The 15,339-nt window shown below is 37.1% G+C and overlaps 1 pseudogene; it reads left to right on the top strand.

Annotated features, from left to right (window-relative positions):
- Positions 1–448: 448 nt before the first annotated feature.
- On the top strand, positions 449–1,279 carry LOC131756419 (enolase-phosphatase E1 pseudogene; annotated as a pseudogene).
- The last annotated feature ends 14,060 nt before the right edge of the window (positions 1,280–15,339 follow it).

Below are 15,339 nucleotides of genomic sequence, written 5' to 3'. Positions count from 1 at the left end.
ATAAAAGAAAATTCTCAAAGCACCATCGGTAGCAACTACTGGAAAAATTAAAAATGTTTTGTGTATATATTTCAACAAATTGAGATTCTTCAAATTGATTAATAAATTTTGATTAAATCTATTTAGTGGTCCTGAACAGATCTGTCCTTGAGATTGTGCAGCACAATTTGGGGGATTTGACAAAATGGTCTGATTCTTCCTTTAAAAAAAAAAAAAGGAATCAGAGCCCCAGGCAGCTTGCGAGTTCAGGGTCCCTGCGCTGCGGGTTTCTCTATTTTCAGGGGCGCCAACGTGTCCTCTCCGCCTCGTGCATCAGGCCGCGCGTGGTTGTGCCTCCGGGACTCTTTTCGTGGCTGTCGGAAGCCCAGCAGGTTGCTGGGCGCAGCTGACACTGCCCTCCGCCCTCCCTACCAGTAGGCCGATTCTCATAGTAGCAACCAGTGGGGAAATGGTTTTGCTTTCGGTGCCCACCGAAGTCACTGTGATCCTGTTAGATATCGAAGGTACCACAACCCGACTGCTTTCGTGAAGGACATTTTATTTCCTTACATCGAAGAAAATGTTAAAGAGTATCTGCAGACACATTGGGAAGAAGAGGAGTGCCAGCAGGATGTCAATATTTTGAGGAAACAGGCTGATGAGGACTCCCACCTGGATGGGGCTGTTCCGATCCCAGCAGCATCCGGGAATGGGGCGGATGTCCTGCAGTGGATGATGCAGGCCATGGTAGTTATCATGTGCTGGCAGATGTCTCTGGACCGGAAGACCACGGCACTGAAATACCTGCAGGGCCACATGTGGAGGGCAGCATTCAAAGCTGGGAGCATGAAAGCAGAGTTCTTTGAAGATGTGGTTCCAGCAGTCAGGAAATGGGGAGAGGCTGGAATGAAGGTGTATATCTATTCTTCAGGGAGTGTAGAGGCACAGAAACTGTTATTTGGGCATTCTACAGAGGGAGATATTCTTGAGCTTGTGGAGGGTCACTTTGATACCGAGATTGGACACAAAGTGGAGAGTGAGAGTTATCGAAAGATTGCCAGCAGCATTGGGTGCTCAGCCAACAACATCTTGTTTCTGACGGACGTTACCCGAGAGGCCAGCGCTGCTGAGGAAGCCGACGTGCATGTAGCTGTGGTGGTGAGACCTGGCAATGCGGGGTTAACAGATGATGAGAAGACTTACTTCAGCCTCATCACGTCCTTCAGTGAACTGTACCTGCCTTCCTCAACCTAGAGGAGGAGTTCTAAGGAAGAACAAACTGTCTTCACGGAGTTGTCCCTGTAGTCTAGTTTTATTCTAATGGTAAAAGTAATTTACTTAAAAAATACATGTATACACATACATAAAGTAAGTGTGTTTATGTTCAAATTACCGTTCACAGGCACGTAAGTAGGAAAAAAATCTCAGTTCAGTGAAAAGGAAACTTTTAAAGATGATGCTTTGTATGTAGAAATTGTTTGAAACCACAACTCTAACCATTATTGAGGGCGAAATATAGGTGATAGAAGAAATTACTACTATACAGGTCAAATGTGTTACGTTTATCAAGTCATGTACCCAAATAGAAAGGTAGGTTTGAGAACTTACTCAGAAGCCTGGTTATTTTAAAAACTAGAAGTATTTCAAGGACATTTCTAGTAATAATCTAGTCCCCTTTTAAATTGTGAGTTAGATTACAGCAACTGAATTTCAAACTCTTAACCTCCCTATTTACAAATGACAAAGCTATTTGTTTCTGCTCCAAAAGAGAGCAAAGTTGGGAAAGGAGATTCATTTGAGTCTTGATTCATCATGTATCTGTTACTTAAGAAACTTGCTAATCATTATGGTACCCACAGCAAGCAGTTGCCTTACCAGTGAAAAAGATGCACTAACATAACAGCTAAAATAGAAATGTGCTTCCTAATGTTTAACAAAACAGTCCTAATCCTGCCAGTTATCACAGATTTCAGAGTTACCTTGCTAACTACTATTTAGCACAGTTTGAGAACATACGTTAATCGCTGTTTACTATTAAAAAACAAAAGGTTTACTGAAATTTGTCCATAAGACCTAGAAGAGACCAAATATCTAATATTTTCTTCTGAAATGTATGTGAGAAATGTAAATTTTTTAACAGCATTATTTATCCTAGTTCAGCCTAATAGGATGCCATGTCAATTTCATGTGGTAATTAATAAAAATAGTTTCTTCTTAAAAAAGTTTGGAAAAAGCTGAGTCATGTTTAATCAGCCACTTGGAGAATTACAGAGTAACCTAATTAGGGACAGCTGAGGCATACAGGGGGTTCTCATCTGTTATGAAGGAATAAGGCTGCTTGGTTGTAACCAAGGGCCAGACTAAGATGCCAAGATGTGTTTCAGAGGGGGCATTAGCTCCTAGAGTAATATATAAACTAATTGCCCTGGAAAAAGATTTCTTCCAAGTGACTATACCAGAGTTAGTTATTACTCCAAAAAGTGCTGAACTAGAACTGGTATATGTTGATTTATCTATTTAACATTTCAGAGTAAATTGCAATTTACTCTGAAAGTAAAGTGGGTAAAAAAAGTAAAGTAAAGTGGGTAAAATAGGCAAAGTCCTGAGGCAACTTGTAAGAACATGAGTGTTGCAACCAGGTAAAACAGAATCTTTGGAGCTATTTGGAATTACTGTGAAACTCAGGGTTATGCATAAGGAATAGCAACTTTTTTGTTTACAAATATTTTGTCTCTTATAAATAAGTATCATTGTCGGAGAGTGGAACAAAAACTCTCTGACAATAACTGGTATTAGTAGTAGAAAAAAGATGCAAAGAAAGCCTTGAATGGATTGGAAGGGTTGGTGTGGGAAGAAAATGGGGTTATCACATGAAAGCCAAAAGTACTAGCATGATAGAAATAGCACAGTTGTGAACTAACAGGCCTCTGAAGCTCTCTGTGACTTCAAAATTGTTTGCCAGTGGTCTTCTGATTCAGGAAAGATTTTTATAAGTAAATTTCAAATGAACAAGAGGACTGTTAAAGTTGGAATGTAGTTTTAAGGAAAAGGAAAAATATTGGCCTTGTATTTTCCATGCAACGCAAAATGCAGGAACTTACAATCTAGCAGCTATTTAGCCAAATCTCCCTGAGTAGACCATTACAATTATGTCCTTCATTATTATTTGTAATGAAGAGCCTTTGAGTCTTTTCCATCAAAGGCAACTTTGTAGGTACAAGGCTTGGGAAGTGAAAAACATGATGCAATTCCTCAAATTTCCCCTTTATCCTATCATTGATAGTAAATCTGACAACAGAATTACAGCCCACACTGCCAAAATTAGGCTGAAGGGCATAGCAGCTTACAGTTCTCTGCTTGTAGAGAGCTAAATCAACTGGCTTGAATGGAAACATAAAATATGAGTTCAGTTAAGCCTAGGATCATTGTCTACAACTCCACATTGTACACAGGATTTTTTTTCCTAAAGAAAAGTGTTCTTTAAACTGAAAACCCATTGTGCATGTTTTGCTATAAGATAGTTAGAAAGGCTTTAAACTGTGTTAAAGCCATTCCACCAAGTGACCGTTTCCACAGGGAGTTCTCAGTTAAGAACTAGATTTTTGAACCTTGAAAATACATGGTTACAAAGATATTTGTAGGTACTTCAGTGAATGATGAAACACTTCAAGCAAGTGAGGAAAAAATTCTGTACTAAGGGATAAGTTCATTCTATGCCTGAGGAAGCCACTATTTTAAATTCTGTTTTGCTAAGTTTTTTAGAATGCTGATACCCAAATATCTACTTGTTAGTTAATATTACAAGGTCAATCTAGTGACATTAAAGGCAAAGCAGAGAAATGATAGGTCCATATTCTCTATTAGTCTGGCAAACATTTTAAAAGAGGTGGTATAGTATATGAGATGACAGTCTGCCACACTGCAGTAGTATGGCTTATAGCATTGTTTTTGAGTCTTAAATAAGACAATAGTATGGTATGACTGACAGGTATTGTTACCAAAACCCTCTGCTAATGAAGGCTCTACCTCCTTCAAGGTCAAATGATGTTCCTTCCTTTACTAAACTGGAATTTCTATGGGTCTGTTTTACCTGTAGTGATTAACAAATGCTCTTTAGTGAACTGACACCTAGTTCATGAACTAAAAGAGCTTAGGCTGGTTAGAGAGACAGGCTTATATGCAGAAACGTAGGCATGCGGAGTTATGGGATTATAGCCAGTTTAGCATAGATTATAGAATAGCAGGGATGTCGAGTAAGCTCTTGGTGAACTGCAGTGATCCAGGAAGCTTCACAGATAGACAAATCTTGGGTTAGATGGGGAAAGATTTCTGTAAGCAAAGAGAAAAGTGAAAGGAATTACATACAGAAGTACAAAAGGGGCATAGGTGAGTGAAAATGTGTCAGAGAAACAATAATTTTACTTATCTTGCCAAAGGATTGTTGTATTAGTTGTTTGGGCTGCAGTAACAGGAAACCACAGACTGAGTATAGCTTAAACAGCAGAAATTTGTTTTCTCACAGTGCTGGAGGCTGGAAATCCAAGATCAAGGTGCCAGCAGGATTAGTTTTTGGCGAGGCCTTAATTCCTGGCTTGCAGGCAGCCACCTTCCTGCTGAGTCCTCACATGGCCTTTCCTCTGTGCCTGCACACTCTGGTACTCTGGTGTTTCTTTCTCTTCTTTTAAGAACAGAACATTCGGGTTAGGGCCTCAACCTTGTGACCTCTTTTAAGCTTAATTACTTCCTTTAAAGGACCTATTTCCAAATATAGTAACATTGGGAGTGAGGACTTCAACATACGAATTTGAGGGGGACAAAATTCAGTCCATTACAACTGTAAAGGTGAACATAACACTTGAAAGGTAAGTTAGGCCAAGATTGTCAAGGAAATTGCTGAGGCAATATTCCCCATCCCGTGTCTACTGACTAAATACCCATAACAAATGATATGCATGTATGTAACCCTTACTACTGGATGATTCAGGGCAGATTAGCTGGCTTCAACCCCTTCTCCTTTTCTCTCTACACCTCTCTTCAGAAATATATAGGAGAGTGATCTTGTAGAGATAATCTTGATTCTGCTTGGATTTACTTAAAAGAAACTCATTTTTTAATAGGGACAAAAGTATGAAACATTAATATTTACAGTCATCTCTTCCCTGGCTCTGTAAGGAAGATGATGGATTCGTACAGTTTGGCCCCAGGACCCTGATTGTGCTACAGTTCTGGAGGAGGGATTGATTAGGAGACACTCAGGAAGACCACAGTGGATATTTGTTGGCTTTCCCCTACAGCTAGCTGCTCACTGCAATCTGAGTGGGCACATACCCTCCTAATAGGCAGGTACGTCCATGTGACTAACTTCTAGTTAATGGAATTTGAACAAAAGTACCAAATACCACTTTAGGCATGGCCATAAAATTCTGTGATGTCCACTGATCTGAAGGCCATTAAAAAGGCAAAACTAATCTATGGCTTAGAAATCGAGTGGGGTTGCCTCTGGGTCAGAGGGAAAAGGCAGTGATAAGGAGGAGACAAGAAGGATGATTCTTGATGATTTTCTTTGACCTGAAAGGTGGTTATATGGGATTATTCATGTATGCTTTATAAACATATCTGGTTTTATATTAAATGTTAATGGAAAAAATTTAAAATATCCTTTCATGGCCTTTTTCCATGTTTTCCCTCTTTTGGAGGGCTGCAATAAAAAGGATATTCAGGACGAGCTAGAGAAGCACATGTTGAAGTTGGCAGAGATTTTACCAGCCTGGGTCTCTGAGAGCTGTCCCACCTATCTGTTCACCTACACACTAGAGTGGGTTTGAACCATTTTTCGCTTTTGTGTTTAAGTTACTAGCATTACCCTAATATGTTTTCCTGTTTTCTGTTCACCCTTTCTACTTTCAACAATATTTTCATCTTCCCACGTGAATTTACCTATTCCTCATTTTTGGCCACATGGTTCCCTTGAACTGATCCTACCTCCATTCCCAATCAATGATCCTAAATAGATTAAGCTAATCAATACATCCTATCCCATTGTCCACTGTGAAGGGCTGGGCATAAAACCCTATGCAATGAGATACAATGAGAATTACAGAAACTTGCTGGGGTTTCTGTGAACATAAGCTTCTTTGGCTCCCAGAGGAACTGTAAGAAGAGATTTTCTCCCTGTAGACCTAGTGATCTTATAATTTGGGGCTTCAGGCAACTGCAGCATCCTGCCATCAGGATCCTGTCATCCTGCCTAAGGCTAAAGATGACACAAAGAAGAAGTTGAGCTCAAAAAAAGATCGATCTGGCAATCTAGTTTGAGCTGTGCCTGAAACACAGGAGGGACTTTTTGATTTCATAGTCAAGAGGTCCTCCAAGTTAGCAAATACTTTGATGAATTTGACTAAATGTTGGTATTTATTCATTAATAAGTATATATTAATATATATATGTGTGTATATATATATATATATATATATATACATATACACACTTGATACTGCTAACATCCTTTGACCTCAGTTGCTACATCTATAAAATAGGGTTATGCAAAGGCTAAAGGCTGGGCCAAAAGACATCTTGTGATCCTTCTAAATCAGGTGTTAGTGTTCTTATTTTTGATTGGCTTTATATAACATGATTTTCATTACTTGTCTAATTATTTTAATACACATTTATTACAGCCAGGCTGTGCTCCAGGTTTCCATTTCTGCCTCTTAAAACCTAAGCATTTTATCTTAAATTCTATCCCCTCATCATCTCTTTCCTATAAAAAGTACACATTAATAACGTCACATTACTTTTCTGTTACATCAGTGTTTTTCAAGTGAGATTTTCCTGTCTCATTTATGCTATTGGAAAACATTTTATAAAACTGTGATTTAAAATGTATAGTTTTATCTTTCAAATGTTTCCTTCATTTATATACCAACCCAAATAAAATAAATGTTTAATTATTGTTGAGTGATTGGTAGTAGTTAATTTTTTGAAGATAATTATCTGTCTCATATAATCAATAACTCTTTAGTCATGAAGCTTCAAGGTTGGTCCTGTTTGGATGAACTATAGAATTTGGAACAAATTTCCCTGAGTGATATCTTTTCATTCACCTAGATTAAAATGTCACAAAAACTTGCCTTCTCCACTTAAGAGAAGAGTTATTTTCTAAACTAAAATTCTAGTCTTACTGTCTAAAGTTCTCTGAATGAAGGCAAGACAACAGTGTGAAGCAATGAGGAGAAATTAGGAGATAAAGATTCTGGTCAGGCTTTGACACTAATTTGTGGAATCAGATAACTTATCCTACCTGGATCCCAGCTTTCTTGTAGAAAGCCAGACAATCCACAGGAGCCTTACCAGAAATAACAATCCTATGGATAAAGACTAGTGTGAATGTGGATTACAATTTGTCCTCCTAATCAAAATGTATATACTTTCTGCATCTAAGAGGCATAGTCTGCACACCACTCAGCTTCAGTGAATAAACAGGCAATTTCCTGATTTCACTGTATTACCTATTGTAGCATTTGACAAGAAGGCATGTGTTTCTCAGGATAAAATACAACTACTGAGAACTAAGAAAGCTTAGTTAAGTCAGGAGATCTGGGCTTATGCCCTAATTCTGCTGCTTACAAGGTTTGTGACTTTGGGAAGCATATGCTATATTGGCCATTGTTTCCAAGTCTGGGGGAAAAAAAAACCAAAACCCCAACCAAACCTCACTTCCTTATCTGAATATTATTATTATTCAATAATAAAAATATAAAGATGATAGTACTTTGCTCTCTGTGTACCTGTGCTTAAACCCATGGCAGAGCCTTTAGTCTTTGGTTCTGGCATATAGAAACAGAAAAGACATCCTAGATCAGGTGGTGTTTTCTCACCTTGGAGCAGGTGCTTTTCTGTTGTCTCTGGTAATAACACTGAATCCAGCAAATGGCCAGTACTTCGCTTTCTTGAAGGCCAAGACTAGCTCTTTGTCTCAGAGATACTTGAATTCATTTTGGATATTTTTATGTGTTCTACAATTCTCTTTATTTAAAACAAAATCTAATCTCCTTAATGCCTCTGTCTATAATCAGCTCTGTTCAAATCCCTTTAAAATCTGTTTAGCCTGTAAACTTAATTTCCTCAACTGGAGGATTTTTAATTTCTTTTGGCAGCCTGTTTTTTTCTTGGACCTTAAGGTGAGACTAAGGGCCATTATTTTCATATGATATTTTTGAACTATACAAATACGTAAGTACTCCTGTTGCTTCTGTGCACAAAATAAAGTATTCTGTTAAATGATTGGAATTGCTCTTTTTATGCTAATTTGAGCACAGAATTATTAGATTGAATTTATCAGCCTCTGAACACCCACTGCGGGCTATAACAGGCTGCTCCTGTGAATGAGATGTTGCATCCCAATAAGTAAATACATTTCAGAATGAAAAGGAAATCTATTTCAAGAATTTTTCTTACTTTACTCAAATGTTCTGTAGTTGGTAACTAAATTCACTAATGTCTTAGGATGAAAAGTACCATATAAAATTTTATTAAAAATCTTGTTTATTACAGAAATAGGATGAACACTGCAAATGTGAAAGATGTAATTGGTGTACAATTAGCCTGAACGTGGTAAGGTAAAACAAGAGGTTAAGCTAATAGGCATGTAGAGTGAAAAAAAACTGCTTAAAGTATAATTGTTGCATTAAATGGTTTATGTCATATTGGTTGATGTTTAAAAGATTTAAAGCCATTTTTAAAAGCAAGATATTTGCTCATTTACCCAGCAACAGCCTGGATAACTTAATTGAAACAGCTGATGCAGTAATAGCAGACTCTAAATGTCAACATGAGAAAAGAGGGTTGTTTGTTGGTATGCTCCTTTGTTTTTTTGGGAGAAAAATTTGAACTTCAAGAAAGGAAATTGTCTCAAAGGAAAAACCAGGAGAAATGATATTTCTCCAAAGACTATCAGGGGGCTAGACTGACAACTCTGATAAACAAGAAAGAAGGTTAATTTGAGATGTTTTTGCTCTTAATATAATGAACAGTGAAATTATGTGACAATATCATTGAGACACTAGAACATTAACTTTTAAATACTCACACTAAAATAATGAAGATCAAAAGCAGAATTGCAACCAAGTGTAACTGTACATCAAGTATTTAGATACCTTTTACATGCCAGTGCCTGTATTAAATTTTGTGGACACAAATGAAGAAAAATACTCAGACTTCAAGAATATTCTATGAAGAAAGAGGAAATCAGACTAGTATCAGAGTTCTTATTAAAATCACTGGATACTCACATGTTATGTCTTCTAAGTGCCAAGAAAATTATTTTGTCCAAAGATGGCCCACAAATGAGCTCTACCTCCTAGTACTTAAATCTGGGCTGGCAAAGTGATGCTGTGTAACATTTGAGGCTACAGCAGAAGTCCTGCAAGTTCTGCCTTAGTTTCTTGAAACACACGTTCTAGGTGAAGCCAGCAACCACATAATAAGTGCGACTACCCCAAGATGCTCATGATGTAAGGCAGTGGTCCCCAACCTTTTTGGCATTAGGGACCGGTTTCATGGAAGATTTTTCCACAGACCAGGGCAGGGGGTATGGTCAGGATGATTCAAGCATGTTACATTTATTGTTCACTTTATTTCTATTATTATTACATTGTAATATATAATGAAATAATACAACTTACCATAATGCAGAATCAGTGGGAGCCCTGAGCTTGCTTTCAGTTGCCATTCACTGATAGGATTTTGATATGAGTCTGCAAGCAATTGATTTATTATGGTCTCTGTGCAGTCAAACCTCTCTGCTAATGATAATCTGTATTTGCAGCCACTCCCCAGTGCTAGCATCACTGCCTCAGCTCCACCTCAGATCATCCAGCATTAGATTCTCATAAGGAGCATGCAAAGTAGCCCCCTCACATGTGTGGTTCATGGTATGGTTCGTGCTTCCATGAGAATCTAATGCCGCCACTATCTGACAGGAGGCAGAGCTCAGGTGGTAATGTGAGCAATGGGGAGCAGCTGTAAATACAGATGAAGCCTTGCTTGCTCACCTGCCACTCACCTCCTGCTGTGCAGCCTGTTTCCTAACAGGCCATGGACCAGTACTGGTCTGTGGCCTGAGGACTGGGGACTTCTTATGTAATGAAACACAAGTTAGCCATGTAGAGAGGACACAAGAAAAGAGAGCATTGATTAAATTTCCAAGCAATTACAACTATCCTAGCCCAGCCTCTAGACATGAAAATTAAGTGGCCACCTAGGATATTCCAACCCCGGAACATTCTAACCCCAGCCACCAACTGGAGAAGAACTGAGGCCCCAGATAATATAGCTCTAGTCAAGTTATTTCAGAAATCTCCAGCCACTTGATTTTTCCTAGTTGAGGTAGCAAGTGTTCTTTTTTTTTTTTTTTTCCTGATTACTATCTGAGAATATCAGTAATAAAAATGTTCCATTATTGAGGATATTTGCTGTGAAAGTTTTTGGTGACATCTTCACCAAAAATTAACAATATATACTTAATTAACAATATATACTTATGTTCCTAGTATATTAAGGACGTGGAAGTATGTTGAATTCATGGAATACCCTTTATTCATCCATCACAATTCACAATATTAGTTTTAAAATTATCTGTGGGAAATGGGAAATAGAAAAAATTCTGGTTGACTTCTTTAGCTATTTCGAATTTACTTGAAGGTCTAATATAATATTCTATATGAAAACAGGCTATCTGTCTTAAAAAACAACTTATATCAAACAAGAGTTAGAGAAACAATAAAGAGAAGGTATTAGAGCTGGAGGATTATTCTGGGAATATTTTGCATATAGAGAAGAATAATGATTTAATGAACAAACTCTTCATATATTAAAAGTAAGTTTTAATCCTCAGATATTTGAAGGCATAACTTCTTCAGAGGGGTTAGGTTTATATTGTAGGAGATGTTTATTTAGCACTTTGAGGTGGTTATATTAAACTTATAGGTTTCTTGTAACTTTGCTGAATACTTGAAAGACAGACTCATATTTGAAGCCAGTGACTCCCTCCCTCTCTCCCTCTCTTCCTTCCTTTCATTCTTACTATTTGGCAACTCACTACTGTACTACCCTACATAGTTACCAGTATGAGATTTGAGTTAGATAGTAATTCCATTTTGATTTCTCTTTTGCAGAAAGATAAGAAATGAATAAAATTTCATCCAATGTTTATTAGAAAATAGTAAACCTTTATTTTTTGTTGAAATGTAGTTGATACATAACATTGTCTATGTTTAAGGTGTACAATATATTGACTTAATACATTTGTATACTGCAATAGGATTATCTCCATAGCACTAACTAACACCTCTATCATGTCACATAGTTATCATTTTTTTGTAGTGAGAACAATTAAGATCTACTTTATCAACAATATCAGCTTTGATATTTATAATATAGTATTGTTAACCAATATCACTATGCTATACATTAGCACTCCAAAACTTTTTATTTACTAGTTACAAGTTTGTATTCTTGAATAACATCTCCCCAATTCCCCCACCCTCAGCTGCTGATAACCACCATTCTATTCTGTTCTATGAAATCAGCTTTTATAGATTCCCCATACAAGTGATATCATACAGTGTTTGCTTTTCTCTATCTGACTTGTGTCTGAGTTAGCATAATGCACTCAAAGTCCACCGATATTGTCACAAATGGAAGGGTTTCCTTCTATAACATGGCTGAATAATACCCCAATGTGTGTGTGTGTATGTGTGTGTGTGTATAAAAGGTATAATCATCTTTATCCACTCATCCATTGACAAACACTAGGTTGTTTCCACATTTTGTCTATTGTGAATAATGCGGCAATAAACATAGGAGTGCAGATATGTTTTCAGTATCCTGTTTTCTTTGGATGTATATCCAGAAGTGGAAATGCTGGATCATGTGGTAGTTTCTATTTTTAGTTTTCTGAGGAATCTCCAAACTGTTTTCCACAATGGCTGCACCAATTTTCATTCCCACTAAGAGTGTACCAGTGTTCCCTTCTCTCCACCTCCTTGCCAACAATTGTTATCTCTTGTCTTCTTGAGGATAAGATGTTCTAACAGGTGTAGAGTGATATCTCATTGTGGTTTTAATTTGCATTTCCCTGATGATTAGTGTTGTTGAGCATCTTTTTCTATACCTATTGTTCATTTGGATGTCTTCTTGAGAATAATGTCTATTTAGATCCTATGCCCATTTTATCTACTTATTTATTTATTTTTAAATGTTCTGGAAGTGTTTATTAATAGATCTCTTTCAATAACTTCAAATATTATTTTTTAAGAATCTGAAAAATAATATATTTTTTAACATCTTTATTGGAGTATAATTGCTTTACAATGGTGTGTTAGTTTCTGCTTCACAACAAAGTGAATCAGCTATACATATACATACATCCACATATCTCTTCCCTCTTGCATCTCCCTCCCTCTCACCCTCCCCACCCCACCCCCTATGTGGTCACAAAGCACCGAGCTAATCTCCCTGTGCTATGTGACTGCTTCCCACTAGCAATTTATTTTACATTTGGTAGTGTATATATGTCCATGCCATTATCTCACTTTGTGCCAGCTTACCCTTCCCCCTCCACGTATCCTCAAGTCCATTCTCTAATAGGTCTGCGCCTTTATTCCTGACTTGCTCCTAGGTTCTTCATGACCATATTTTTGTTGTTTTTTAGATTCCATATATATGTGTTAGCATACTGTATTTGTTTTTCTCGTTCCGACTTACTTCACTCTGTATGACAGACTCTAGGTCCATCCGCCTCACTACAAATAACTCAACTTTGTTTCTTTTTATGGGTGAATAATATTCCATTGTATATATGTGTCACATCTTCTTTATCCATTCATCTGTTGATGGACATTTAGGTTGGTTCCATGTCCAGGCTATTGTAAATAGTACTGCAATGAACATTGTGGTCCATGCCTCTTTTTGAATTATGGGTTTCTCAGGGAATATGCCCAGAAGTGGGATTGCTGGGTCGTATGATAGTTCTATTTTTACTTTTCTAAGGAACCTCCATACTGTTCTCCATAGTGGCTGTATCAATTTACATTCCCACCAACAGTGCAAGAGGGTTCCCTTTTCTCCCCACCTACCCCAGCATTTATTGTTTGTAGACTTCTTGATGATGGCCATTATGACCAGTGTGAGATGATATTTCATTGTAGTTTTGATGTGCATTTCTCTAATGATTAATGATGTTGAGCATTCTTTCATGTGTTTGTTGGCAATCTGTATATCTTCTTTGGAGAAATGTCTATTTAGGTCTTCTCCCCATTTTTGGATTGGGTTGTTTGTTTCTTTGATATTTAGCTGATGAGCTGCTTGTAAATTTTGGAGATTAATCCTTTGTCAGTTGCTTCATTTGCAAATATTTTCTCCCATTAAGGGTTGTCTGTTCCTCTTCTTTATGGTTTCCTCTGCTGTGCAAAAGCTTTTATGTTTCATTAGGTCCCATCTGTTTATTTTTGTTTTTATTTCCCCTTCTCTAGGAGGTGGGTCAAAAAGGATCTTGCTGTGATTTATATCATAAAGTGTTCTGCCTAGATTTTCTTCTAAGAGTTTAATAGTGTCTGGCCTTACATTTAGTCTTTAATCCATTTTGAGTTTATTTTTGTGTATGGTGTTAGGGAGTGTTCTAATATCATTCTTTTACATGTAGTGGTCCAGTTTTCCCAGCACCACTTATTGAAGAGGCTGTCTTTTCTTCATTGTATATTCTTGCCTCCTTTATCAAAGATAAGGTGACCATATGTGAGTGGGTTTATCTCTGGGCTTTCTATCCTGTTCCATTAATCTATATTTCTGTTTTTGTGCCGGTACCATAGTGTTTTGATTACTGTAGCTTTGAACTGTCATCCAAAGTCAGGGAGCCTGATTCCTCCAGCTCCGTTTTTCTTTCTCAAGATTGCTTTGGCTATTTGGGGTCCTTTGTGTTTCCATACAGATTGTGATATTTTTTGTTCTAGTTCTGTGAAAAATGCCAGTCGTAGTTTGATAGGGATTGCATTGAATCTGTAGATTGCTTTGGGTAGTAGAGTCATTTTCACAATGTTGATCCTTCCAATCCAAGAACATGGTATATTTCTCCGTCTGTTTGTATCATCTTTACTTTCTTTCATCAGTGTCTTATAATTTTCTGCATACAGATCTTTTGTCTCCTTAGGTAGGTTTATTCCTAGATACTTTATTCTTTTTGTTGCAATGGTAAATGGGAGTGTTTTCTTAATTTCACTTTCATATTTTTCATCATTAGTGTATAGGAATGCAAGAAATTTCTTTGCATTAATTTTGTATCCTGCTACTTTATGAAATTCATTGATTAGCTTTAGTAGTTTTCTGGTAGCATCTTTGAGATTCAATATATATAGTATGTCATCTGCAAACAGTGACAGCTTTACTTTTTTTTTTTCTGATTCAGATTCCTTTTATTTCTTTTTCTTTGATTGCTGTGGCTAATACTTCCAAAACTATGTTGAATAATAGTGGTGAGAGTGGGCAACCTTGTCTTCTTCCTGACCATAGTGGAAATGGTTTCAGTTTTTCACCATTGAGGACTATGTTGGCTGTGGATTTGTCATATATGACATTTACTATGTTGATGTAACTTCCCTCTATGCCTACTTTCTGGAAGGTTTTTATCATAAATGGGTGTTGAATTTTGTTGAAAGCTTTCTCTGCATCTATTGAGATGATCATATGGTTTTTCTCCTGCACGTTGTTAATATGGTGTATCACATTGATTGATTTGCGTATTTTGAAGAATCCTTGCATTCCTGGGATAAACCCCAATTGATCATTGTGTATGATCCTTTGAATGTGCTGCTGGATTCTGTTTGCTAGTATTTTGCTGAGGATTTTTGCATCTATGTTCATTAGTGATATTGGCCTGTAGTTTTCTTTCTTTGTGACATCTTTGTCTGCTTTTCATATCAGGGTGATGGTGGCCTTGTAGAATGAGTTTGGGAGTCTTTCTCCCTCTGCTATATTTTGGAAGAGTTTGAAAAGCATAGGTGTTAGCTATAGGTGTTGGCTCTTCTCTAAATGTTTGATAGAATTCGCCTGTGAAGCCATCTGATCCTGGGCTTTCGTTTGATGGAAGATTTTTTAATCACAGTTTCAATTTCAGTGCTTGTGATTGATCTGTTCATATTTCTTCCTGTTTCAGTCTCGGAAGGTTGTGCCTTTCTAAGAATTTGTCCATTTCTTCCAGATTGTCCATTTTATTGGCATAGAGTTGCTTTTAGTAACTGCTCATGATCCTTTGTATTTCTGCAGAGTCAGTTGTTACATTTCCTTTTTCATTTCTAATTCTATTGA

The sequence above is a fragment of the Kogia breviceps genome, chromosome 4 (genome assembly GCF_026419965.1).
Source record: "Kogia breviceps isolate mKogBre1 chromosome 4, mKogBre1 haplotype 1, whole genome shotgun sequence".
Taxonomy (NCBI): domain Eukaryota; kingdom Metazoa; phylum Chordata; class Mammalia; order Artiodactyla; family Physeteridae; genus Kogia; species Kogia breviceps.
This window is presented reverse-complemented; position numbering and strand designations above follow the sequence as displayed.